This window comes from Corvus brachyrhynchos, unplaced genomic scaffold, assembly GCF_000691975.1.
Source record: "Corvus brachyrhynchos isolate BGI_N302 unplaced genomic scaffold, ASM69197v1 scaffold450, whole genome shotgun sequence".
In the NCBI taxonomy this organism is placed as follows: Eukaryota; Metazoa; Chordata; class Aves; order Passeriformes; family Corvidae; genus Corvus; species Corvus brachyrhynchos.
Genome location: NW_008235749.1, coordinates 345739 through 373472, shown reverse-complemented (window position 1 = coordinate 373472; position 27734 = coordinate 345739). Strand labels below are relative to the sequence as shown.

General features: G+C 43.5%; 1 protein-coding gene across 1 annotated transcript in view; it reads left to right on the top strand.

Moving 5' to 3' along the window:
• Positions 1-998: 998 nt before the first annotated feature.
• The window catches only part of NEU2 (neuraminidase 2), a 34532-nt gene continuing 7796 nt past the window's right edge, over positions 999-27734 (top strand). Inside the window, exons 1-5 of the mRNA XM_008644538.2 lie at positions 999-1142; positions 3834-3972; positions 4757-4949; positions 6222-6420; positions 12017-12137. The gene's annotated coding sequence lies outside the window, so the exon portion shown is untranslated. The remainder of the gene's footprint in view (positions 1143-3833; positions 3973-4756; positions 4950-6221; positions 6421-12016; positions 12138-27734) is intronic.

Genomic DNA, 27734 nt, shown 5'->3' with positions numbered 1-27734 from the left:
GCTCTTTCCTCCATTCCCTCCCTCCCTCCCCAGCAAGGCACCCTCCCTCAGCGAGCACCCACACACCCCGTCCCACCTCATGCCACAGCCCCTCTCCTCCATGCACGGCCACCCCACAGCAGGAGGGGGTCCTGCCCCGGCACTGACCTCCCGTCCCTCAGCCCCGGGGCGCAGCGCTGCCCCCCATCCCCTGCGCCTCTCTGCTTATGTGTGGATAGCGCCGGCTTTGAGGGAGGAAAGGGGGTGGCAGAGGGGGGGTCTCCTGAACTGCTTCCAGATCTGGTGCATATGGTGCATTTCTTCTCCAGGAGTGAAACCCTGAGATGGAGGAATGTAACTGGGAAACTCAGCCTAATCCCTCCTGCCGGGAAGCGCACCCCTGATTACCCCACAGGATTGGCTGCTATCCGCCTCTCCTTCTCCGGCAGGGCTTCGCACCCGCTCGGTCATTTCCCTCATCTCCCCTTCCTTAGCGTCGCTACTTCCATAAGGATATATTCCCTCGTTTAGGCAGTAAGTATCTCAGTACTCAATGATCTATATCTGTCTTCGTTCAAGTAATTGTTTTTCCGCCTCAGGGATAAATCCTCTTGAGCTCCAGAGTACGGTTACATCCTCGGATCAGTTCGAGTGCTTGTGGACAGGTTGGGTGCAGCTCTTCACTACACCTTAATAACCCTCAGCAAAAAAACAAAAGTCATCTGTACCACGTTGCAACTGAGGAGTTAACAGAGGGAAAATGCTCAGCTATTCCTTGTGCTTGCTCTCTCCCTGTTGCATAAATAACCGTGATGTTTTTTCTGTATGTGATAAGGTAATTTATGCAACAACATAAAATCCGTCTGGTGGTCTGTATGTGTAAAATGCCTTCCTTTTTATCATTTTTATATTGATTTTGCTAAATGATATGTCAGGATAGCTTTTAATCGGCACATGACCAGAAAAACTCCTTCAGCTTATGTGAACTAGATCTAGATCTGGCACACTGGAGAGCTCAGTCCTTGAGTCATTAAGAAGCAGAACGGGAAAGAAAAACAGCTGGAAATGTCACTGAGGGCTCAGAGAGGGCTGCAAGTGCGGTCCTTGTCCAGTCCCAGACCAGGAGGTCTAGAAGAATCGGACAACTGAAAGGAAATACCAGGGTGAGGGTGAGAGCTGGAGCCTGTGTTGTACTTAGAGAGTGGGATGAGAGCCTGAGAGCTGGGGCTGAGATTTTCACTGGATAGATGGTCAGTATGGGTTATCAGCCATTTAGCACTGGGGGTTAGGGGGTTGGGGGAGCCAGGTGAGGGAGGGGGTGGCCAAAACCTTGTGGACGGGATAAAGCAGCAGCGACTATCTGAAACTCATGTTTTGGTGGCTTGCTGCCAGGGCAAGAATATTGTCAAGGGTTTTAGTGAGTGGGTGGGCTGCTAAAAAGCTTCTTTCTTAGAAAAAGGGAGCCTCTTCATTATCCTGAAATCTGGAAAATCAGATATGCTGTTTACTGTTTTCTCAAGGCAAAGACCAAGAGCAGTGAGGAGTTCTCTCTAGTATGCAAAGTAAAATCAGTGTATAAGCTCTGAACTGACACTACTAGAATGAACATATATCTAAATATAACTTCTGGCTTTATTAACTAAGAAAAAAAAATCTTTCAGAAGTATGCTTTAGGAGTTTAACAGATTCTTAACCTCTCACATTGCTTCACTCTCAAGGGTTAAATCTGTTGGAAATTGAAACTTCTTCTTAGAAAAAGTGTCTGGGTCATGCTATGATAAGCATTCAGAAATAGAAAGCATCTTTCCATGATCCCATAACTGTCTGGTAATTTGATCCTGCTTGTCTTCCCTTTTCTTTCACTTTTTCCAACTTAACTTTACTTTTGGTCTGAGATGAAAACTTGAAAATATCACAGAAAGCACTAACAATAATAAACCCAGTGGAAGCTCTGAAGAGGTGAAACACCAGCTGGGAGTGAAATGCCCCCTGTGGCCATGGCAGGCCCAGCTTGTGTTTCCGTGTCTCAGAGAGCTGTTCCACTGCATAGCAATACTCTACTTTTCCTTCCTTTAGGACCGTTTCTTTTTTAAATGTAATTTCAACTTTCAAAGATGTTGTTCTTTCTTCCTTCCCAGCCTTATTCTTGTACTTCACATTGACATACAGAGAATATCCATAAACAAAACAAGTGCCTGAGAAATACTTTTTCTCCCAAGTGAGATGACAGAGTGTTCCCAGCACTCATGGGACTGGAACAAAAAAATGATATTTAGCAAGAAGGAGATGTTTTTGTCATACAAAATTTGCTGGGATTTTCTAAATCTTGCTTTTCTGTTTGGGGACAAAACAGAAAACTTTTAAAGTTTGTCACAGAAACTAAAGGCAGGCAAACAAGTGATTCTGCCACAGTGGTCTGGTGACTGGGATCTTCATGCTGGGTGTGGGGGATCCAGGTCGAAGTCAGAGATGTGTTATTCCCTTGCATCCCACGTGTTACTACCTATTCCAGGGCAGGTCAGTCTCTTCCTGGAGCTGCACTGCTTTCCCTGGTCACTGGGAAAGGTGCTTGAACATGCATAGTATGCCTTATTCTCCAGATACTACTTCAAGTCATTCAATACTGAACTATTTCTATGAAGTAGAATAGCTATAAGATGCCTCCCTACTTCTGCAATTGTTATGACTTTGTATGCAGTTTAAGCTGACCTAGCTGCTAGATTCCACTTTTCACTCGACTCCCTGAGGCAGATTTCTACCTCTGCTTTTATGCCAGCACTTACTCAAGCTTATCCCATTCACAGTAAGCAGGTCTGGGCAGCTGAACTCTTGGAAAATGATTCATTTTTTTGGTAGCACTAGCTCTGTGTGTGTATTGTCTCACCACAGGGTGAGCTCAAAGGGAGTGCCAGCAGAGCAGAGATGGCAGAACTGCAGATGGATGTCAGGACCATGGCAGTGCCACCTTGGATAATTTTTCATTGCTGTGAAATGGCAGGCTCAGGCCTGGAGAAGTTCCTACTCCACCTAATCTTAACCATTAGGTAGGAGTTTGGAGGAGGTGTTCTTTTTTCTCTCACTGTAACAGCAAGCAATTTGATCCAGAGCCTAAAGAGTTTTTCCCCAGTTACCAAAATCAGTACAAACTCATGATGACAAACCAGTTTTCTCACCAAAACCCCTTTAATTCATCCTAAAATTCCTTGTCTAGTTGGGGGGGGGAAAGAAAGAATCCGACTACTAGAACAACACACATTAAAGTCCCATAAGAATCCTCCCTCATCACTGTAGAAGCGGTGCTGTGTGCCCTCCGCTCTCATTGGTGACAGAAGCCATGCAATGCCCCAACAGACCAAATCCCAGTTTTGTCTCTGGAACTCTTAGGGTCCACAAGCATAAAGGCACTGGAAATGATCTTTGGTGGCCATGCTCTGTTGACATGGAGCATGACTGTGGTTCAGCTCCCTGTGGACAAAGGGAAGGGGGTTTGAGCTTGCATATGTTCTGCAAAGAAGGGGTTTGAGTTGTTGCAGACTGTTTCCAGCTTCACTGTACTGCTGCTGGAAAAGATTTTAAATATTGGCTGACCTGGTCCATGTTGTGTTAAAAATATGATGATAGATGAGAGCTTATAATTAGTTTATCACAATTATCTCATTTAAGTTACACTTGAGGCATGAATTCCCAATCTTGTTCTGTATTTTCAGGCACTAGTGATTTTGAAAAATGAGTAATCATTTGAATGAAGATTTATTATGTGTATTTCAACTCAAAAGCAATCCTTAGAATAAAGCCGTGCAAAGAGCTTGTTTTCGAACGAAATTGAAATGCATTTTCTAAATGTTGTTTTATAGCAATTTTTAGAAATTAAATCTCCTCTTCTAGCAACTAAAAAGAGAAGAGGCAGCCCAGCAGATCTTATTCATGAAAAATTCCCCAAACCCTTCTTTCTAGTCAGTGGGAGTTTCACACCAAGAAAGGTCACAAGATGAGGTAAGAAGCACTTTTTTAATCTGAGCTAACCAAATTATTGAGAAGTGTGAAGTTTATTAATAGATTTGAATGTTAAAACCTAGTCAAGGCCTTTTTATACCTCAGTTTCATTCAGGTTCCCTCTGTTCATGTGTGGTTTTTAATGGTGATTTTGGCAATCAGTGTGTCTGGGCAATCTCTGTTCCTGATTTTTGACTTTTTAATGGTAGACAGGTGGAAACTCTCATCCCTAGTATTTTTAGATCCTAAAGGCTAAGAGCATATCTGTTATCCTGAAGCTCCTTAAGCTTTCATCAAAACACCTTAGTTATATCTGTTGGGACTGGCAGCCTTACCAATAACTAAAAATGTTCAGAATTTCCATTTATGAGATCTTTATCTTTATGTGCTCCCAACCTTTTGATGGTCATAATCATCAGGGTTACACTTTTATTTACTGACCATCTGCCAGAGACAAGTTATTTTTAATATATTAAAAAAATTAACGATTTATTAGACTTAGGAAAATATTATTGGATCCCTATTAAAGGAAAACAGAAATCCTGTTGTTCTCTCCTTTGAGAAACTTTGCTTTCTGTTGATATGCATGTTGAAATTTGGGGGTTGCAAGGGTTTTATCTTTTCCACACTCACGAAAATCCATAGAATTACAGGCCCTTTTCCACTGTCCACAATGCACACAAATTTTAGACTTATATTTTAGCACCTAAAATTCTTGAGCTCCTGCCCATGGAGAGAATGTGTGCTGTGCTGAGAGCTGAGAAAATAATTTCTGATATTGTAGCTGTAAAAGCTGCCTGGTCCAGATCCAGGCACTGTGAATAAAGGCAATTTCTGCGGTCAGCATGATGAGAAAACTACTGGACTGAGAAACAGAAGGAGCAAGACTCAAGCATGGAGAGGAAGAGGTCTACTTCTGGACCAGGGGACTGCTATGAAGAGAGGAACTCACCCACAGCTGGATGCTTCAGGAAATGGTGAGTTGGAAAAGACAGAGAAATTTGGCACTGGAGCTAGGAGGAGGGGTGGGATACTAAGATTGTATAAGGAGCCAAATGGTGAAGAGCCTGTGGACCAAAAGGACACTGAGATATGAGCCACAGAGGGGGAAGAGAGAAGAATAACATGTCTGGGAAATAGTAGGCTGAGGAAATTGTGTGGGGAATTACAAGTTGAAGCTGATAGAAAAGGAGTGAAACAAAAAGATCGATAGAGAACCTGGGGGTCAGGGCATTTCCAGATGATGCAGATCAGACTGGGAGACCTGGAGGGCAAAGCCTAGACCTTGCATAATAATGAAAACATGAGTGGGCTGAAAAACCTGGCAAGCAGACACTGGGTGGAACAGGTGGGCAGGCTGGGACTGGGATCTCCATTGGCTGTATGCTGGAAGGATGCTTTATTAGAATTGTGTATGTTATTGCTTGCTATTCTGTGTGATCCTGTGACATAATGAGATTTTGACAGTAATTACATTTTAATACCTACAGTGGCTATTTTAACTGAAAATTTATTAGTTTTTAAAATACTTCTCCCTGCAAATACGGTTGCTCTTAGACTTTTTAGGATGCAGATTGCACAAAAAGAGGGATAGAAAAAAACTATCTATTTATCTATCTCTGAAAGAAGAAAAATTTGTTGTAGAGCAACAAAATTTAAAGATTTGGTTAACAGATGTTTGCACCGGCTATTCCTGACTTCACCACTCGCAAATTGAAGCACCATTGGCAGCATAAAGAAGAAGTAACTTTAAGAAATGTATTTCATAAGTAGAAGGAAACTGCTCAAGTACGGTGTAAGGCCTTCTGCAATCCAAGTCCTGGACTCTGCAGAGGCTTTTCTTGCTCTTCTGGTTAAATCAGGCTATAAAAGCAGTGCCCTCTGCTGCCCAGGACCGAGAGTGCTGGGCTGAGGGATGCTAACCCAAACTCCCATGAACACCCTTCAGAGTGCTGTGCTATTTCACATGTGTGCTGCTTCTCTCTAATACAGGTGTTGGCAGGAATTCAGACAAGTTAGATTCCCTCTTGCCGATGGAGGTGTACTGATGGAGTATTTGTATTCATTGTTGTAGTACTTCCATTCTTTGAGCTCAGATCAAACGTGATCAAAAGATTTTTAGATGGCCCTTGTTTATCTGAATTGGAGGTTTCATAAGCAGCATAAAGAAATAGTTTGCTCTGCACTGGTAGATCAATGACCTCCATGAGCTTTGCAAACTGAAGTTTCACACTGTGTTTCTCTTCCAGTGTATCTTCTGTGACAGCTGTCTATGATCTCTGCACATCTGCTTCCACACCAGAGCTGGAAGGACCGATCCCAGTGCAAAAAACCAGCTTTTTTTGAGTTCAGCTCCTTCCAGGGCTTTGGCTCTGGTTACTCTGGGAAGCAGAAATTCTGCTAGAAGCTCAGCACTAAGATGCTCAGGGCAAGTCAGCTGGATTGTTGGTAAGTGGCTTGTCATTGCAGGGGTTTGGACCTTTGTACAATGTGCAAGACCGACACAGAGCCATGGAATGTTGTGGAGAACTCTAGAGTGCTTAGGGGGAGCTGGAGATCACATAAGAGAAAGGTCATGGGGAAAAAATATCCTTTGAGCATAGTTAGGCATAAACACTCTGTTAGGAAGTATCTTATGGATGGCCCATGGCCATCCAGAGTTTGGAACACCAGCAATAATATTTGAGGACATCTTGTTTTCAGACATCAATGTCCTGAGATCAGTGAATTACTCTATTATTCTCAGGGCTTGAAAGACATGTAGATTCAACTCAAAGTCTGTATCCCATCTGAGTACATTGCAGATGACAATTCCTTTTCCTGAGCTCTTTACTATGTTCCCCAGCTGGGTTTACTTCTTTCCCTGAATTATGTAGCATGGCCATATGTGAAATGACATCCTTGCCTTTGAAGAACCCATTTGTGTCAGACCTGCTGGTTATCTTCATGCAAGGAGAAGGGATTGTGACTGCCCAGCCCTAGTATTTATTTGGTTGGTGTAGGATGCTTCTGAATGTGAAGAGATGCAGCACTGCTGCTCCACTTGCCCTCAGGACTGTGGAGATCCACTCCTGAGAACGTCATGGACCTCCCCAGCCTGGTCAGCGGTGCCTGTACTGTCTCTTCTGCAGAACTGCTAGCTTCTGCTTTCAGAAGAATGGTTAGCTGGCAGGTACCAGATTTATTCTTTTTGGGGAGAAATTAAATGCATTTTGTGAGACCAGCAATAATATTTTAAATATCTTATTTGCATAATGGCCATTTTTTCCAAATAGAAGTGAGATAATACCGATTACTGCAAATAATGGCAATTTTTTAGGCTCTTGCAGGCTTTCCCAATGCAGATTTCTAGCGTTTCTCTTATAAATTACAACTGATCTTTTGGATAAGGGAAGAGGACATGGGTTGAATTTGAGCTGGAACTCTGGTCTCATCCTCTGTTAAATCTCTGTGCTCAGTTTCAAGAGATGCCACTCAGCAGCACTGCCTGCTTTTAGCAGACACATGACTTAGAACCTGTAGTGACCTGTCAGGCTCTGTGTACAGCAGCATCTTTGATAAAACTGACTCCCAGCACAGGCTCATTGTTTCCAGCTCCAGGGAGAATCAGAAATTGCACATTTCAGAGCTTCCTAAGTGCCAGTGTCAGGATGTCAGACTGACAGTGATGATTATGCCCCAAAGAAAGGAAGACAGATGGGTTTGACATTGCAGCAGACTGTGGCTGTCTAGTTTCATATGCTCAGTTTGTGGCCAAGGGGCAATCAATTTTAGCCAAGGCAATTAATTTATTTAAATCCAACTTGACATTTGGCTTAAATTGTTGGAGTCCTCTCCATAAGGAAAGGTGCCTGGAAAGGCACTCTGTATTACACCAACACAGCTGGTCTCAGTAATTAGGACCAGATGGTGCAGCAGGATGCATGCACCCTTAAAGGACAAGTGCTTACTACTTCCAGCTTGATCTCCAGTAGAAAGAGGGGCTATCTCACAGTTGTACACACAGGAGGTAAGTAGCTGGAGAGTTTGGGAGAACACCTCACTTATATTTGAAAATGGGGGAATAGGTAGCTGCTCCTCTCTCTGCCTGGCTGCAGTGGCAAGAGAGCAGGGGTGAGGGCAGATTTATGGGATGTATGTAAATTTCTGAGTTGTAGGACCAGGGTCTTCTGCTGGACCTTGGTTGTTGAGGGATTTAAGCCAAAAAGGACTACCTCAATGAAAGCCTCTGTTGCTTATCAGTTCTTTAAAGTAAACAGCAAACAAAGAGTCCGGATACTTTAGAAAACATCTTTGTAGCTACTTCTTCATCTATAAAATCCTGTTTTCCATGTGGGGTTGTGCAACAGGCTTCAGGAGAGCTCGCTATGAAGGCCAAGAGTTGGATTGCTCTGATGTTGGGATGTTCCATAAGGAAATGCCCACAGGCTCTCCTTATTCTCAAGAAACAGCTCAATGCAGTCTGCCCAGTTTGCTCACACTGCTGGGTGATCCTGCATCACATTCCCCTTTTTTCCATCTTCCCCACTCTCTTCTTGTTCCCCCTTTTTCCTTCACTGTGTTCTCCAAACCCACATTGATAAGACCCTTTCACCACCATGCTAATACTATACTGTATAAGTCACTAAGACCGAAAGCAGCACCACAAGGCAAGGTGAAAAGATGGATCAGAGCTACAGCTTAGTTCAGCTGTCCTTTCCAAAAGAAGCATTCTCACTCTGACACCACTCTGACTAGTTTTCAGGGAAGGCACGGGGAATACCCTGCATGGGAACCTCCTTACCTTTGGATCAATAATTCGTCTAATGTTGTTGGATCAGAGTTTGCTGGAGGTGGTGATCCCTTATGAGATAAAACATTCAGAGGCTCTTTGATGGGCTCGTTGTTTTTGAGTGAACCTGTGATATAAGAGAAAGTCAAGAGGGTGTTAAAACAGTTATTTTCTTAATTTACCTTTACGGTATGTTGTGGTTTGCTTACACCAAAGGTAACAGGAAGACTACAGACACAAAGGTGGTTACATTTTAGCTTTGATTTTCAAACAAGATCAAAGTGTCATCAGCTTGAATAGTGCAATTGCAGTTGAGAAAAGGTGAAGCTGGATATAAGGTATCAGTTCTTATGTATGTGAATAGCACTCTCACCACTGTAGCCTGGGTCCCAACATGAGTGATTTTCAGTGCAATTCTTTAAGCAGAAAAGGTTTAGCTGTGTGTGCCTGTGCATGCCAATATTTGGTTTCCTGAGTCAAGGCTTCATTACTACTCTGCTTTCAGGCACACAGTAGATGTTCAGTTTACTGGATAAATCAAGGTTAGATTTGGTGAGAGAGGAGCTTTACTTTTAATTGCTTCTCCAATTTCCCTCAGATGAACCACTGGTCCTTTCACAGGGAGTCAAAGTTGTATTAAGTCCAAGGCTTACTACTGCAGTAGCTGGCAGGAGAGGATGCATCTCACTTTTTAAATGAAATCTCCCATTGTTTGAGGCTTGTTGATAAATGGCCTTGCTGTTTTTTATTAGAAATATTTTGGTCTTAGTCATAATTCTGTTTGTCTTTCATACTGGTGACAGCACAGTCAGGTCAGTGCTCTGACTGAATCAGGCTTCTGATGCAACTTTTTAAAATCAATTTTCAGAAGGAAGGGATGACATCCAGAGTTTTAAAACGTCCTAAAATAGAGCCAAGGCCTTATGAAACAGTAGTTTGAGTTAGTCACTTTGAATAGTTTAAACACTTTATCCTTCTGTCAAAGAAGATTGCTTAAAAAAAACCCCCCAACAATTCGTTTTCCAGTTAAAGAAAAGCATCTATTATGTTTTACAGCTCCTAGGCTATAAGTCAAAGCTGGGCTGGTGCAAAGGGTACCCATATGGAAGCATTTCCCTCAGTTGGATTTAGATAATTTTAAATTGGTTTTTTGTGATCTCATTTCTTGAGTCTTTATTTTTCTCATTTTGTATCCTACTCTGTCTTTTCTGTCTCTTCCTGTCTTCTTGCCTTCCCCTCTCCTCCCCTCCAGTCACTCCCTAAGCAAAATGAGAACAGGTTAACATTTGAGCTTGAGTCACATTCTTGGATAGCTGCTGTTCAAATGTGTTGGAAGGCAATATAAAATAGCTCACCCATCCCTTGCTTCCATGCACGTCAGCAAATGCTGTCAGAAGTTCCTGCTACAAATGAGGCTGGTGTAGAAGCACCCGCTGTCCAGTTTCAGGGAGAGGGAATGGATTCAGGGAGGTAGAGAGAGAGAGCAGAAATGCTGCTTACACAATCCTAGCTGAACGTAAAGGCTGTAGCTCTGAGGAGGACTTGCTACAGTCACCTTGGAGAAAGAGCCATTGCTCCTAGCCCAGGTCTTGCTGTACAGACTGGAGAAAAGACATGTTCCCAGGGTGTCTTGCTGAACAATTGCAGGCATGGAAGAAAAAGCCCTGTTTGGAACCAATCCTGTTTCAGTAGTGGCAATACAGGGAGGGGAGTGGCAGAGACGCGCAGGTCAGCCTCGTCCCTCTCCTCCCCTCCAGTCACTCCCTAAGCAAAATGAGAACAGGTTAACATTTGAGCTTGAGTCACATTCTTGGATAGCTGCTGTTCAAATGTGTTGGAAGGCAATATAAAATAGCTCACCCATCCCTTGCTTCCATGCACGTCAGCAAATGCTGTCAGAAGTTCCTGCTACAAATGAGGCTGGTGTAGAAGCACCCGCTGTCCAGTTTCAGGGAGAGGGAATGGATTCAGGGAGGTAGAGAGAGAGAGAGCAGAAATGCTGCTTACACAATCCTAGCTGAACGTAAAGGCTGTAGCTCTGAGGAGGACTTGCTACAGTCACCTTGGAGAAAGAGCCATTGCTCCTAGCCCAGGTCTTGCTGTACAGACTGGAGAAAAGACATGTTCCCAGGGTGTCTTGCTGAACAATTGCAGGCATGGAAGAAAAAGCCCTGTTTGGAACCAATCCTGTTTCAGTAGTGGCAATACAGGGAGGGGAGTGGCAGAGACGTGCAGGTCAGCCTCGTGGATGCTCTAATGAGTTGCTAAGAGAGAAGCCCTTCTCTTAGCTTGTCCGTCCTCAATGACACTGGCCAGACACAAGGGATGTCCTCCTGTGCCAGCGTCCTGATGCCATGACGCTGCAGGTGTATGAAGAAGGTGCGTCCTTCTGTGCTGGTGCTGCTGCACTGGCAGCTGCAGGTCGCAGGGGTGAGGACCTCCTCGGCAGCTGTGGGGACGCTGTGACACCCGGGAGCAGGAGGGAGGGCGGGTCTGGGCTGTGCGAGCTCTGCAGCAGTGCGGTGGGAGGCGGGCAGAGGGTGGCTCTGCTCTGGTCCTGTCTGCACCCGCAGGGTGGAGAGCAGCTCTGCTCTGGCATAGGCAACGCTCAGTTTATCCACAAACCTCATTGCAACAGTAGCAGAATATTAAACAGGAGCTCTTTGCTGCTGTCTGCTTGGAAACTTGGAGACAGGAGGGAATTTTCCTTCTGCCCATGCCACAGGGTTGAATGGACCTTTATACTGCTGAAATAGAATGGCTCCCATGGCGAGGCATGCAGGACACACCTATTTTCTTGGGGACATTTTCCAGACCTCTTTTATTTTGGGGGTGGAGGACCTTCTTTTTTTCTTAAGGAACTTGATCTACTTTCAGGAGCTGAAGACATGGCTTTACTGCTACATAACAAAGCAATAGCTTTCAGTGGTTTGCACAGCAGTGGAACATCAGCAGTGGTGTATCATTTTGATTCATACAGCTATCCAAAGTTCAGAGTCCAGTGCACTGATTCTGTTAGATTATAAGCTGAAGATAGGATAGGTAACTTTGCTGTGAAGGAGTTATAAAATTTGGTTTCTCTGAGCACCTGGGAGATGGAAGCAAAGGGTGTTTTCTATGTTCCCAGTTCCAGGTCTCTCCCATTTAGGACTTCAATTAAAACCACTTCAATTTCCTTCATGCAGCCCGGTTTCCAGTGCTTCCCAATGTGTTGCAGTAGCTCGTTTCCTGGCTCTCTTCATTTCTCCTATCTTTCTCTTGCTTCTTTCACAGACATCTGCTCAGATAAGGTTCCAGCTCTGTGACAGCCTGGCCTTTCAGTCATGCTCTCTACTGTTTGTACTCAGGAAAAGCCAACTCATTCCTTTTCTTCTGAAGCCATGGCTGAATGCAGGTATGTTCTGGATGGTGTTCCTGTTATTTCAGCCTCCTTGTTCAAAGGGAGCCTAGGTGTTTCTTACAGCTCTCTTCAGTGCAAAGTGCCAGTAACTTCACTTTCAGAGAAGTCTTGTTCCTCCCTCATAAGGAACCATTGTAATTTCCTCTGGTTTTGCTGACTGTTTTCTGTACTTTTGAATATGTGCTTTCTGTATGCTGAAGAAGTCCCTACTTCACTGACAGCTTCATGTCTAAGTTATTTTTCTCTTACAGAGCAGAGGGGTGGCAGTGCAGAGTCCCACATATGTTTAGATTCTCTGTCATGAAGTGTCTTTAAACATCCAACCATTTTACATTTCCAAGCTGAGCAAAGAAGGATGGCACTCCTCTGCCAGCTGTGCTGTAGGGCAGGGGTGTTCTGTTATGTGCTGACTGCTGAGCTGCTTTCTATCTTCCCTGTCCTTTTCCTGTTCTATTGACTCCTCTAGTTCCTAATCTCACTGGAAAAGGAAGCATAATGCTGTTTGGGTCAGTACTCACCTGTAGCATGCCCCATGTGCATGGCCTCTCTCGAAGTCTTTCTTTTCCCTCTGTTCGGCAGCCTCATGGATCGGTAGTACCTGGAATTTCTTTGAATAGCAATGTAACGTGTGTGCAAGTCCCCCTCGTGGGTCACTGCGTTAGCACCTGCTGACTCTTCCTCACCCCCAGAGACCGAACCCGACTCTCTTAGTACGTGCTGAGAATGGCCCTGCCGGAGCCCTCCGGTAGAGAGCCTGTGGGTGGGTTCTCTCCCGTGCTCGTCCATGGCTTCCAGAGCCTGTCTCTATGGCAGTTGAGATGGTGGATCAGCAGCAGAGCAGCAGAAGACAGGTAGCCTCCACAACTCCATCAGCTTTGTCTGAATCAGAGCTGGAGAGAGACAAACAAAACAGAACGTAACAGGAGAAGAGAGAACAAAGTTCTGGTTAGTTCAGAGGCCATAGTCCATCATCCGTTTAGGATAACGGGGACTTTACAGGACTTTTTATCGGAGATCATTCTGAGGTCATCACCTTACAAGCCTTATTCTAATGTCCTGAATATTGCTTTGACATGCTCATGGTTGTCATTCCATGACATATGACAGATGTTACTGGAAAAATGTTGTATTTTCTCAGTTGACACTCACTCCCTTTTGTCATTTGTGAGCAGTAAATTACTGGTTGATTTAGAGTGTCTAACAGATAGTGGTCATGTCCTTTTTTATGAGGGTGAAAATGTAATGGAATAGAAAGTAAAAGCTGAGGAGACAGCTCTGTAAATCTATTATGCATGTACTTCTCCATGTAATAGAAGAATTAATGCCTTTTACAGGGCTGGGTGCCTTCTAATACTTATCAACAGCATTCACTCCTGCCATGCAGGTAAATGAAGAAAAATCCATAACTGTCGAGAATGAAGGTAGAGGAGATTATATAGTTCAAAGGCTTGATTTGGTTTCCCAGAGTTCACCTTAAGTGCCAGTGTACCTTCTCAGTGACACAGGGACTTCAGCACAGAAATCCTCTGCTCTGTGTGTCAGTACGTGGACTATGCCAGGACTCCCAAGAATTTTTAGGAGGCACATCACAACAGCAAAACATCAGTTGATCCTTCAGCCTTTGCAGGACTGGGTAAAATGTGAACGGATTACTTAAGCATTCTCTGGTCCTTTGCTGAATTCTTTCAGCTGTCAAAGTCTTTCTGAGTATATAACGGGATTTTTTGACTGATGGGGCTGTCATGAGTAGAAGAAAGGGATGCTATATGGGAAATGTGAATGTAAAATTGACAGCAGGCTGAGAGAAGGGCATAAAACTGTGCTGTGGATTAGGTAGATGCTGTTTTAAGAAGTCATATGTATCACTGGTTTTTTATGTTACAGTATATCCAAGACACAAGATAGCTTAGAAAGGAAGTGTTTCAATTTTTTTCTGGGTCTTCTGCAATCTCTATGAACTCATGTGCTCCACAGACATTTCCCATGCTTGTCCCCAGAGTTGCTGCAGGAGACCCTGGGACATCAAGGACAGTTGGGACACCATGTGTGAATCCTCTGCTTTCCAATATTTTTGAAGGCCCTATGATTTATCCTTATAAACGGAGGGTCACTCCCTGAAACCATGCGCTGGGCATGAGCTTCCTGGCTCTACAGAGGAGAAAGTGTGCTTTCTTCTTTCATAACCTGAACCACAGCATGAAGCTCTAAATTTGGATCCTGACTTCAGTTCTGCCTTTTGGACTGTTTGGAGCTGTGGTGGTTGCTCTGGTACTGTTTCCAGTGCTAATGGAAGCGTATGAAGGACCCATTTGTTGGTGGTGGTGTTAAGTTTGGTTTGTAAACTACTCCGAGGTACAGAGATTCACTAAGCCTGTTTCTTTTTTTGTGTGTGTGTGTAACAATGGAATAAACACAGCTGCTGTTGGAGACAGTTTGAAAAGAAAGAAGAGGCTATTTCTTTTCCCATGCCTTTCTTTCTGTCCCAAGACTAGAGCCCCAAAGGCTTGATCCTTGCAGCTGTGATGGAAGTATGTCTTCTAACTGGACCACAATTAATATTACAGCTGTAATCCTACTTAACCCCAATCTCAAACAATTGCTAAATTTTATTTATTTATCTTCTATAGATTATTTTCTGCCTTGGCACTCAAGGACATGAACCTGCAACAATCTCCTCTACATCAAAGTTCCTCTGTGCTGCTTCAAGCGGCCACCCCTTGTCCACGTGACTCAGGCTGGGACCTGTCTCTCTCATGACCATTGCAAAGCTGACATAGCTTGCAATGCTTTGCAAATTGCTGCTGCTGATTTTTTGAAAAAATGGTTAGAGTTTTCACAGGAGCTTCTCACCAGACAGGAGTAGTTTCAAAACCATGCAAATGTCCAAAGGGATCATTAGGCAAAGAGATGCACACGTGTGCATGGGGAAGACTGTTTTCCCCTTTCACCTACCTGGTGAATATGAGAGTACATGGATGTCATTGTTGGGCTTTTACAAAGATCCTTGGCAGAGAAGGAGCCCCCTGCATGGCCAGGTGACACTCCGCTGGGTTGCCCAAAGACAGAGCTATGTGTTCAGTACCCCTGGCAAACCCATGTGCTTATCTTTGCCAGATACTCCTTCTTTTGTTCATCAGAGGAGTGAAGGGCGCCCATCTTGAAAAATTAACTTGTTTCCAGGTTATCAAACAGTCCCTAACAAACAAGATGCTTGACCAGAAGTGAATATCGCAGTGGATGAGAGAGAGACTTTCATGTTTTCTGAGAGGCAGAGGGGGCACTTGTTTAGTGTGGTAGTTATAAACAATATATACTGTTTTTTACTTTATTCAATGAAGAATTCAAGAATAGAATGCATTTCTGAAGTCAATACTTCTAATTTCAAAATTGATACTCTAAGAAATCAGTGAGAAACCATTTACTGATATGTCAACCAAACAGTCCTGACTTTTCCAGTTGTTTAGCTGTATTAAAAAACTAGGGATATGTTTAAGGGATGTATTCAAATTTAGTATTACGTTATTCTGGTAGCAGTCAAACTATTCAGTGACAGAAAATGAATGGCTCAAGCAGGTGTGGACCTTAACTATCCCTGTCTGAGTGTTTGTAGAGAATTTTTGAAGAAGGTATTCATCTCTGACAGTCACAGGTAGGTGAGTGCCAGGTCTTTTGTCAGGAGTAACCCCTCCCAAGTATATTCATATGCCACCTTGAAATCACATGGCTTGACTCATCACCCACCTGAGTGTGCTTTGCAGGCAAACATACTTCCCTGGAGTTCATGGAGACCAAAGTATCAGTCTGTAGGGGAAAGGGAAAAGGGAAAGATGACAACAGTGAAACCAGCAAGTGATGTGCATACAACAATGCTAGAAATATGCATTTTGACTCACACGTAATCCAGCCTCCAGGAATTTGACTGTATAGAAATTTTACTTGCTTATGTAAAAAACTGGCATTTACCAGCAAATGCCATGAATTTGTACAGGAACAGCTGAACTCAGGGGTTGAGTGAGATGCTAATACAAGCTGTAAAAGGGACTGAGGTTCCTAGAGCAATGTGGACCTGGACACATGGATGTGTGTAGAAGACAGGGACCACTGCTGGCTCTGGGAGGGTGGGACCAGAGGTGTTTTCAAGGAATGGGCTGGCTGTGGATGTGACTACTGTATAGGGTGGACTTAGAGGGATTTGAAGGGTATCAGATGTATCAAAGGTGTATTAGGTGTAACTTCTGTTAACCAGTTAGGGCTAATCAAAGAATGTTTTTAGTAGCAGAAGCTGCAGATTGAAAGCTGAGATTGCAGCTGTGCAGACCTGCAGGTATTTGAAATGGGTTTATTCTGGGCAGCTTGATGTGGGAGTCTGGAGCAGGAGGTACATTCTGGCACCAGTTGAGCATCTCTCCCTCATCCCACGACGTGCCAGGTGGGCACAGCTGAACGAGTCGTGGCAGAGGCAGACTGTGTGGTCTGTCACTGGTGGCAGCCCTGGTGGGCACTGGTAGCAGAGGGAGGTGCCGGGGGCTGGCAGCCCTGGAAAGCCAGGCTGGCTGCCCCAGCTGTTGCTGAGACAGGAGGGGTGCAAGTGGTGTCTGAGCTGCTGGAAAGAGCCACTTCCTTCTCTACCAAACCTGCTGCTCCATATGCCCTGGCCCCTCTCTCAGTGGCAGTTTTGCAGACCTCCAGCACAGCAGAGCAGGCAGCTGGATCACGGATGCTTTGCCTCCCTAATACTTTGCTGCCCTGGATAATGGGCTGTTTTGGTGTGCCTGGTGCTGGCCCTGATCTGAGAGCCTGTGTCTCCATGAGGATTTTTTTCTGCACCCTCTCTTCCACTGCCACAAGGCAAACATTTGTGTGGGACTTGTCTGGCTCCCTGCTCTCAGCCTTCCCTGCGATGGAAGGGGTGCAGCAGGATGGGACTAGTGGCTCTCCTTGCTGGTGAATCCAGTCCTTCATTAAATTCCTAATTCCTCTTTAAAGTGGGGAGGTGTATTGGCTGACTGAAAAGTGTTAAGTACTGTAATAAGGAAGTTAACACAAGGATTTTGAAATGAAAACTGCTCAATTTGCTGATATTATACAACGCTGCCCAGCCTGGAAGGTAATGAAGATTGCTTAATTAATACTAGAGACAGACTGAAATTTCCAGCTTTGTAACTCAGGGACGTTTCAAAGCAGGAAATAACAGGTATGAATACAACTTGACTGAATGGTTGGCCTATATAGGGACATACAGTCACAGAAGAATTGCCCTTGTCTGATTGTATAGTGTGTCCCTACCACCACCAAGAATAAAGATAACAGTATTGATGTGTCTGAGTGGCCACTCAAAGTATGCAGGTGGATGCTCTCAGCACATAGGCCAATGAACCCCTACTCTGAGTTACCTAGTGCTGTGTTAGTTTTCCCATCAGCTCAAATCCATCCATGGTTGGATGCCCCTTCAAATCATATCTAGCTCCACAGAAAGTTTTGGGGCTCAATGCAGAAATTGCTGTCTTGGCTGTAGTGTGTTCGCGCTGTAGAAAGGCAGAAGATCTTAAATCTTTTCTTCCTTTTTATGTGTTGAAGTTGTTACAAGTATAAAAGCCCTATTAATGACTCATCTGAAAGGTTTTGTATGCTGAATATAGGGATGCACCTTTCATGTATATTTGATGAAGCAGATAGAGCGGTTTTAAGACAAAATTTTGACTTCAAGCCCTTATAAATAACATGGCTCCTTTAATATTTCTTCTTTAAATACTGTCTTAATGTACATGCAAATGCCAATTTAGCTGCATCTTAATGGTTTCATTTAAAAATGCTTTTCTTAAAGTCTTGTGCAAACCAAAACCAAACCTCTGCCTCCTGCCAGCAACAGTCCCCCATTACATCCCTGCTCATGTATGAGACAGTGATTTTTTTCCATCTTACTTGGTTTTAACTGGAGTGGAATGTCATCTCTAAACTCTTTCACTCTGCATGATAATGAGGCAAACCCAGCTCTGCTGGTATGCAGCACAGTCCAAAATCCAGCAGCAGGCCTTACTCATCAGCAGCCGCTCTTGCTCATGCAGGTGCCAATCCCTTAAGGAGTGCCACATGCGAGAGGACTCTGATGGAGGCTCTGGGGCTCTGCACAAGCTCAGGCCTGCATTTGCATCGAGAGATATTTCTGTCTGAGTCAGGGGAATAGTAACACCCACAGACTCAGCCCTAGGCTCTGGCAGATTTAGCTCTCAGCAGATGCAGCTATGAATTCATTTAGCCTCATCAGTGGTTGAGATGAAGGCACAGACTTGGAGCCAGTGTGAATTTGGTGCTCTCACATGTCCTGCTGAGGCACCCCTGCCCCAGGGGGACTGACTTCCAGCAGAAGGATCTACAGGCATGGTAACATCTTACCCTAATGCTCACATGGCCCTTAGCTGCCTGACTACACAAATATTTATATTTTCACTGTTACTGGTTGGGATCGCCATCCTTGGAAGCGTTTACAATCCTGACCCTTTCTATTAGGTGGTGGCAAAAGACAGTTACGTACATGTCCCTGTCCAGAGCAAGGTACATGACATTTCACAAAGGAATTTCAACTATTTAGGTGCAAGGCCAAGGTATTATTTGATTAAGGCACAGAGGTGGAGACTTGAGCTTGGTGGAGCTTGAGAACAGACTGACCAGAAAGTGAGACAAGGACCAAAGAGGTTCACAGCAGAAGCCAGAGAAAATTAGACAATAAGTTTGGGAATGCTGGCAGAAAGAATATCAAACAGTTTGACCCCACACGTTTCCAGAAATCAAACATTTTGTACTTATCTTGTAAATAAGATTGAATTCTATAACCAGCCTTAACAGAATCAAACTACAACCACTCCAATTTTGAGATAGTCTTTCAGCTGAGGAAGCTAACATAATGGTTCTATTGCCATGATTTAGGGCCGGTACCTTATTTATAGCAAGCAAAACCAAGACAGAATTATACAGTTCATTACACTTTTGTGAGAAAGAAACCATTTATGTCTTGCACATATGTTACAGAGTACCTGTTTTAGAAACATTTCAGAGACTAAAAATAAATACATTGGACTCATATAATAAATCCTCCAAACCATGTGCTTCCGAAACCCTGAGACCAAGTGAATGGGGATGGAGAGAGAAACCAGTACATTTAAAGTGGCTGAAAATGACTCAAATGTTCTTGCTAGATCTAAAAATGTTTCTGGAATTAAGTCCGGCATTGTGGGAAGTTCTATGCATAAAGGTAAGCCATGTGTCAACAGGGACACCAAATAAGTGTGTTCTATAAATGTTACTACACGACAGAAGAGGATACATGCCTTCATACAATTCCCTCTGCATGAAACATGGACTATATCGCTACTTTGTAAAAATTAACTAATATATATCAATATATGCTTAAAAAATAACTGCTGCATATTTTTCTGCTGCAGCATGGTTTATCTTTCTTACTGTTTACTGATTCTTTATGATTCAAGAATAATTACCTAAAATGATGTGTTTTCTTGTATGCCACTACTAAATGTCATCCCTGCTCAATCCATGCATCTCAGCGAGTGGTCCAGCTCTATCCCATTGAATTCCATGCTTCATCCCCTGGGTCTCATGTAGTAGGTGTAGCCATGGGCAGTAGCTGTTAAAGAATTTCTCCTCTGGAGCTATTCTACGTATGTGTATATGTACATATATACGCATATATAACCACACACGTGCTCTCCAGCTGTGTAGAAGGAATCAACCTCCTTTTTAAAGCATACAGAAGAGCACAAGTGGAAATCTACAAACTCTTCTGCTTTTTATTATAAAACTAATAAAACAAAAATCTGACCTTATTTCTATTTCTTTCCTTAAATTCTTACACATGCAATGGTGAAAATGCATCTTTGCTTGAAGATTTTGAGTCCTGAGAAGTAAAATGTATAAAACTCATCCTTGTTCTTCTGACAGCGCTGACATCACTGACATCTCTCCACTAACAAGAACTCTTGCCTCTTGAGGAAGACCCCTTTCCTTCTTCCTGCTGTTTTTTGAAATGTTCTTGTCATTGATGCCATCCCATTCCTTATTTCTGCTGAGAGGATACTAGTGAAATTATTGCTAAGTAGCTGTGGTTGAAAACTCATGAGGCTTATCTCTGGAAGGTAAGTGAATAATTAAAAACCAAATCACTGCATCTCCTAGGCTGGGGGGAGTACACAACTATTAGCTCAGAGCTTAGGGGCAAATCACAGGATGTAGCCTCAAAGCAGGAGATACCAATGTACTATGCAAGTACGTACACAGGAAGGCTCTCAGCAGTCTGCCTGATGATCTCTTCTGTTTTGCAGGGCTGCACGTGGGAGTTGCAAGTCCTTGCTCCTTTTTTTTGTTCTGTTTGGGCTGTGTGAAGCCTTCTAGCCACGGAATGTGTATGCAACTTAGAACTTACTTAAAAAACTTAAAGGACTAAGGTATAGCAGCTTTAGTCTCTGATGAAATGATTTAGTCAAAAACATAGTACAAGAAATAATATCCAGGGCATAATGCCTTGCTGAAAGCAGAAAGGTTTACTAATGCTAGGACACTTAGAAAAGGAAGATTAACAGATGTCTTGGTTGAAGCTTTTCAAGACAGACTCATTAGTAAGCAGACAGGCCAAGTGTCCCTTGGGCAGACAAGACCTGTGCTGCTCCTGGGGAAAAATATAATGATGCCCACTTCTATTTCTAGATTTGCTGGTTGCGTATGAGATGCTTGTTATGGAAGAAATGAGCATGGGTGGTTGTTTGCACTGCAGAGAGGTAAGAATTCATAGGGTTTTTCATTTGAAAGCTTCCATACAGAAGCAGGGAAAGTGAAGGCTAACTTTGTTGATCAAGAAATAGTAGAGCTCTCTCTTTTTCTTCCCTCAGTGTTTATTGGGTGGAGGGTCCAAGGAGTGCCTGTTTGGTGAATCTGCTTGCAAATGTGTAGCTGCAAGGGAGCCTGAAGTCACTGAGACATCAGAATCCTGGCGGGCTGGTTATTGCTGGTTTGAAAAGTCAGGCAGGTTTGGAGAGCTGCTATGCCAGGCTATCCTTGTCAACTGCATCAAGCTAATTTCAGCTAATTTCAAACATGACATAAGCCGATTCTATTCTTACAGTCTGTTACTCTGATTGCATGGGTCTTCAGTAACTCAGGAAAAGCACTTGATACACAACTCTGGAAACTCATCAGCAAACAACATCATCCAATGCAAACTTCCCCTTCAGAATGGCCCTTTTTAGACCCTGGCAGGAAGAGAAGCTTGCTGGACTGCAGCTCCCAATGCAGAGCAGCGTCTTCTCTCCCAGTACTGGGGGACTAGCCCAGGGCTTAGGCAATCAACCCCAAGCCTTCCCCACTTGCCTCTAATTTGCCAGCTGCAGCTCTAGCCAGCATGGCTCTGCAGAAAATGAGGGACATGTGCAGTGCTCTGGCTGCGTGTATATCCACAGGGAGTTGCCATCTTTTTGTCAAATTAGTGCCATGGCGTCCGCAACCGTAATTCTGTTGCCCACTTTACCCAAGCGCTGGGAAAGGTTGGCAAAACTTTCCCTCTGGATCCTTTCTTCTAACAGCAGTTGTTACCCTCCTCTTCATTCCCAGCTTTTAAGCACAGAAAGAGGAAGGCTGGAATGAGGGTAGTGAATCTCATGGCTGTGGCATGGGATCAGGTCCTGGGAGAGTAGATATAATTTCTTAGCTCTGCTGCAGTTCCCTGGGCAATCTTGAGCATGTCAGTGTTTCCTGAGTCTTAGTTCCCCATCTCTAGACTGGGAGCAGTACATTATAGTTTGTGAATACTCCTTTTTTTCTTCTTTTTTTTCTGAGTTACTTGAGCAGGAGCTCAATGTAAGTGCAAGAGCAAAACATGAGATAACCTGATGTGTTCAAAAGAACTCTGGAAAATACTGTAATTAAAGGAAAAAATGAACAATTTTGAATATTCTCTTGGTTTTGGTCATTCCTCATTTGATGTTTTCTACATTTCAGTCCTCAAGTGAAAAGCAGACATCTTGTCTAGATTTCTAGTTCCTCAGTGGCCTTCTTTTTATTTGAGCTGACTGCAACTGCTCCTAAAAAGGGTTCTTGTTTTAGGAATTGCTCCCTTTTGGAACAGCAAAGTCCAAGTTTTGCAGATTGAGTAACACGCTTGACCTGTTTTTTCACAGACATCTGTTTCCAGTATGATTTCACATAGGAAAGAGAAGGCAAGAGGGAGATGAGACTTCCAGATTGTTTCAGGCTTTACGGAGTCTTGTCAGTTTTCCTTATTTTAGATATGATGGGGCAGTTTCCATGGGGTGCTGCTTGGAAACATGAATTATTTCCTCCAATAACTACTGGGGGAAAAAATATAATTGCCTATAGAAATCACAGAACAAGATACTTTCAAAAGGAAAATATGAGTGAAATCGCCAGGCACTGGCCACATACTCAGGGACAGATGAGGGTAATTATATTGTTAAAGCATTTTACATTGTCTTGCGAATGTCCTTGCCAAATTATAGCAGTGTGGGACAATGGGTTCTTTGGGTTCCTCTTGTCTGGCAGTTACTGTGGTGTTTCACACATACTCCTGTATTTACAGTTGTTCTTAAAGTGGATTGGAGGTAACAGTCCCAATCTCAATCTGTAGAAAATCAGCCCTGAATAAAATTCCTGTCCATATCTTAAAATGGATGTCAGCCGATTAGTACTTCTTGAAGGTTCAGCAAAATATTCTAAATAGTTTTCATTATTTTAGTGCAATTTTCTACTTTCAACTAGGTCTGAAAGTGACAGCTCCACTCTAACGGTCAAATCTGTTGATAGTTTAAGATCAGAAGAGCTAGCTTGTTCTTATGAAATTTGAGTCCTTGTTTACTTTGTGCATTTAAAAATATACATAATTGCTGGGACAGAGTTCACAGTTACACTGGATTCACAGCAATTGGTCTCCTGAGAGTGAAAGGAAAAATTGGCTCAGGGGAAGGATCAGCCTGGAGTTAAGAGGAAAACAGGCTGGTTTTCATATTTCCTGTCTTTATTTATACATTTTTGTTAAAGCAAGATCACACATAAACGTTTGACAGGAAAAATCACAGCTTGTGCTGCCCCTGGAAAAAGGCACACAGCTTGATTGGTTGGTTGGTTTGGGAATGTTTGCTGTTCAGTTGGTCACATTAATGCCATCCTGTGCAGTCTGGGTCTCTCCTCTGACTAGGCTTCCTCCCTGTGGGTGGTGGGTTTTATGCCTGCCAAGTTGTGCCAGTGGTGTCTCTCCTCTCTGTCAGCCAGTATTTCAACAGTGTCACGACTGTGCTCTCTCTGGCTTGCACAGGACTCCTTCAGTGTAGCTTTGCTTGTAGAGCAAAGTCAGTTCTTTCTTGGGCACTGGATTTGTGCCTTTGTTTGTGGCCTGAGGTTTCTTCCTCGGGCAGTTCCTCTTCCAGCATCCCCCCAGAACAGGATTTTACTCACCTTTCACTCAGGGGCTGAGCCAGTCTGTCATTTGCCATCGGGATGAGGTATGTCCAAAAAGTCTGAATTAAACTCCCTCAAGTTGTTAGGGATTTGAAAATCAGTTGTGAATCCAGAGGCAGGTATGTCCTACAGAAGTTCGCTGTCCTTCAGTCCTTGTACCTTCCTGTCAGTTCTGCTTGAGAGTAAAGTTTCCCTCAGATTTTGTTTGCTCAGTTTCCAGAGTCACAGCAAACACAGTTTAAAGGAACAGCTTTCTCTTTACCCAGATAAGTTAGTACAAATATGCCCTGAACGTCCTTTGCACTGCTTGTGCCAAGGCTTAATGACAGGGCATTGTTAAACCTCCCGTATAAATCTTTAACAACTGGGCGAAACTTCAGTCCAGATCTGCAAACTCAAGTAAGTGGAAACAGTAAATAGTATTTGCTTCCACTTTTAAGGCCCACTGGCTGAGAAACTGCTCTTGCTTTACATTATTTACAGCCATTTGAGATGAAAAGACCTAAATGTTTATGACTATTTTTAGATTGCCATTTCTTAATTTCATGTGGGTTCACATACCTGGGCACTGGGGTGGATACAGCAGAGCCAGCCTGGTTTTATTTTAAGGCTTTTTGGATCAGTTCAAATGCCTGTGATAGTTTCCCCTCTTGAAATAATTTCTTATTACCAGGCTACTTGCTTGCTACGATTTGAATGTCCCTCTTCTGGGGGCAACTTAGGACCAGTGCTTCAAAAGAAGACAAATAATAGCAATTGCTTAGATCAGTGCTATACCTGGGAGAGAATTTTCCCCTTATCCTCGGATAACTCACTCAGTATTTTTAAGCCTGCAGTTGGATTGACTCTTAGAAAAAGCATCACACCGCCTGCTGAATTTGATGCTAGTCTTTCCTTTGGTTTTTATTTTCTATTTGAAGTTCACTGAACTTGCCAAGTCTCATGTTCATTTCAAAATATTTTAATTGGTCACAACATTATTCTTTATAAAATGCAGCTGTGTGCCCAGCCTACTCCATGGAAGATGTTCACTGAGTTAAGCTTGGGTTAATCTGAGCTCAGACATCAAAGATTCATGGTCACCAGTGTCAATGTCCCTTTACACCAGCTGAATGCCTGGCCTGGGCATAGAGGGCTGCCAGCAATTAATCCTCTAATGATTAATCAAGGTCACTATCAGGCCTGTGCACTCCTGGTCTGAGAGCTGGCAGGACTCAGGAACGAGGGATGCAATGGAATTTGAGCTCCTCTCTGTTGCAAGAGTTGCCCAGGGTGAATCCAACTAGCCTTGTGCTTCAGACTTGCTTATCTGAGTGTCCAAGCACTGCAGAGTACATGAAGCAAGGAACTATGGTTTTATTGCATTTTCCAGTCTTTAAATTGCTACAGTGACTCCTTCTCAGTGTTGCTATTTTGAGAGCTAAATAAATCCTGCTTCTACAATCCACTTTTTGTATTCAGACCTCACCACCTCTCTTCCTTTGCTTCCCATAGATTGTGCAATTCGTTTTGTTAACAAAAATAAAGTGTATTTTTCTTTTGTGTTCCGAATGGGTAAAGTAAATGGAGAAATGGTGTAATGTGTATAATAGGCAGGCTATTTATTGGGTGTTGTCTCTCACAGGGTGAGGAAGCTTCCCTGTGACAAACCCACGACTCACCATGGAGTGCCAGAAGGCTTACAGGTCTCCTATGGGGTGATGCTGTTGCCCTTTGAGTTAAGGGAATATTTTTTTGATTTTGTCCAATTTTTTCCACAAGGTAAGGAAATAAGTTGTATTTACTGTGAGAGAGACACCGGCAGCAGGATTCTGTGCTTACTCCTCCTGATGGAAATCAAAAGTAATGTAACTGGAGTCAGTGGAGTGTGAAATAGTACAAACCCAAAGAGTACCTGCTCCTCATGCCTGTTGCTCCTACAGTTGATAAGGATAGTGAGGTGCTGGTCTCAAATGTGCTCAGAGGCTCTTTTCCTTAACTAGAATTGGCATTAAAAGAAAACAGTGGATGTTTTCTCCTTCAGTGCAACCTGTTTCCCAAAGAGCTCTGCTATTAGCATTTGCCTGTTACATTCATAATTGTTATTACTTTGGCTTTTCCTTGCTTGTTTTTTTTCCTCCCCTGACAGAACAAACTTTTAGTCAAAGCCCAGGTCTATAGGATTTATCTTCTGCACCAATGATACCATATTCCCCAATGCCTGGAAAGCAGCACATCGTGTTTTAACTTAAAATTTGCAGTACTGTGTAATTGCTGCTTCACATTATCTGACCTCACAAACCCCTTGATTTTAACTACAGCTGCCTGACAACAGCAGCTACACTGTACAGCATAGCAAAAACACTGAATTACCTGAGCCAGCCTTGCCATTCTAATGGTGTTGGGAACCAATGGATTCATGTTTGAGCATTTTGCAAGGGAAATATACATCGACAATTTTTAATGGACTGTCACTCACTAAATGTACCATCTCTTGTTTTCCTGCTAATTTCTTTTCACATATGCTCACGAGCATTAGCTTCTGAATTCTTTTCCTCAGCTTCCATTTGCAGCTATTGCCGTGTCTTTCCTAAGAGGTGGCACCCAAAACTGAACACAGTCCTCCAAATTCAAATGCTCCATTGTTCAGTATTCTGTCATTATATTATCTTCTGCATTATTTTTATATCCTCTTATTAATGCACCCACACACCCCATTTGCATTTTTTAACCTTTTTAAAAACTTTTTCATTACAACAATCAGATATAAGGGCAATGAAGTAAGTGTGGAACAATAGAAGGGAAGATCTTGATCCTCCTCAGACCTGAACCTGTTTTAAACTTCAGTGATGACACTGATTTTGATTTACACTGAAAGGAAAGAGGGAGGATCAGGCTGTGCCTGTCTACAGTGAGACATCCATTTTTGATCGTTAATAAGGAACAGTTTTGTAAAACAGTTGCAGAACACAACATGTTGTTTGGGAAAAGCACTTTTTCTTTTATCAGAAAGGTCTGTGCTGTGGGCTGGAGGCTGAAGGGCAGTGCTGGAGCCTGGATGCTGGCAGTGGTGTTGGTGACTGCAGGGAAGCAGTGCAGGGTGCCCGTGATGATTGTGGGGCTGTCCTGCACAGGCACTGGGATTCACTCAGTTTAACCTCACAGCAGGACTAAGCAGCACATCCTTCATTCTAGGAGTAGTTTTAGCTACTCTAGACTGTTAGCTTCTGCACAGCCACATCTGATACTGATACTGCTCCTGGGGAGTGGGTCAAAGGCAGGGCACCCCAGCCAGCTGCAGGGGAATGTGTGGAAACTACTTAGAGAGGAAGAGACGATAAGGGGAGGTGGGAGGTGGCCAGAGGCAGAGCCACTTTGCCATGTGCATTCTGCCATCATAGCCCATGGAACCATTGCCACCACACCAAGCCACACTTGGGACTCCCACTGAGAAGAGATGGACAACAAGTTTTAAGCTGCAGCTGGAAAAAGTGATTTCTATTAAACAAGTGAGTATTTATGAGTTGTCTGGCTGCAGAAGCCAAGGGTGTGACTCAGAAAAATCACCTGAATAACACTGCTGCTAGCCAGGGAGAATAAAAAGGTGAAGAAATCCATAAAGCAATCATTCATGTCTGGCTTTCTGGCAGACTGCACCTTAGCAGCCTCTTCAGTGTCTCTCTTCCTCCATTAATTGCTTCTGCTTTACGTGACTCTGGATTTTCTCCAGGAGCCACTGTTGAAAGTATCTGGTGGATATCAATGACATTGTCTCTGGAGGGACTTCTCCTCACACTGCCTGTTGTTTGATTCCATGTAAAGCAGTGAGATACAAATGTTCTCAGTCTTCTCTTGTATGCCCTAATTAAGGCAGTACTTTACTTGCCAAGTTGGGCAAGATTCGTAAACACGGGGTGTGGTTTTATGATGCAGCTAATTAGATCCAATGGCTAAGTGCCAGTCTGGGTGGTGAGTGTGCTCCTCCTGTCAGCAGCTTTATGCTCCTGTTCCAACTGCAGATTCTGCTGCTTGATGGACTCTTTCTGACGCAGTCCAGGACAATGACCTAGCAGAAACTGTTCACTTTTTTTTTTTTCTAGATTAGTTTTTCTGCCAGTCTGACACCTCTGATGGCTT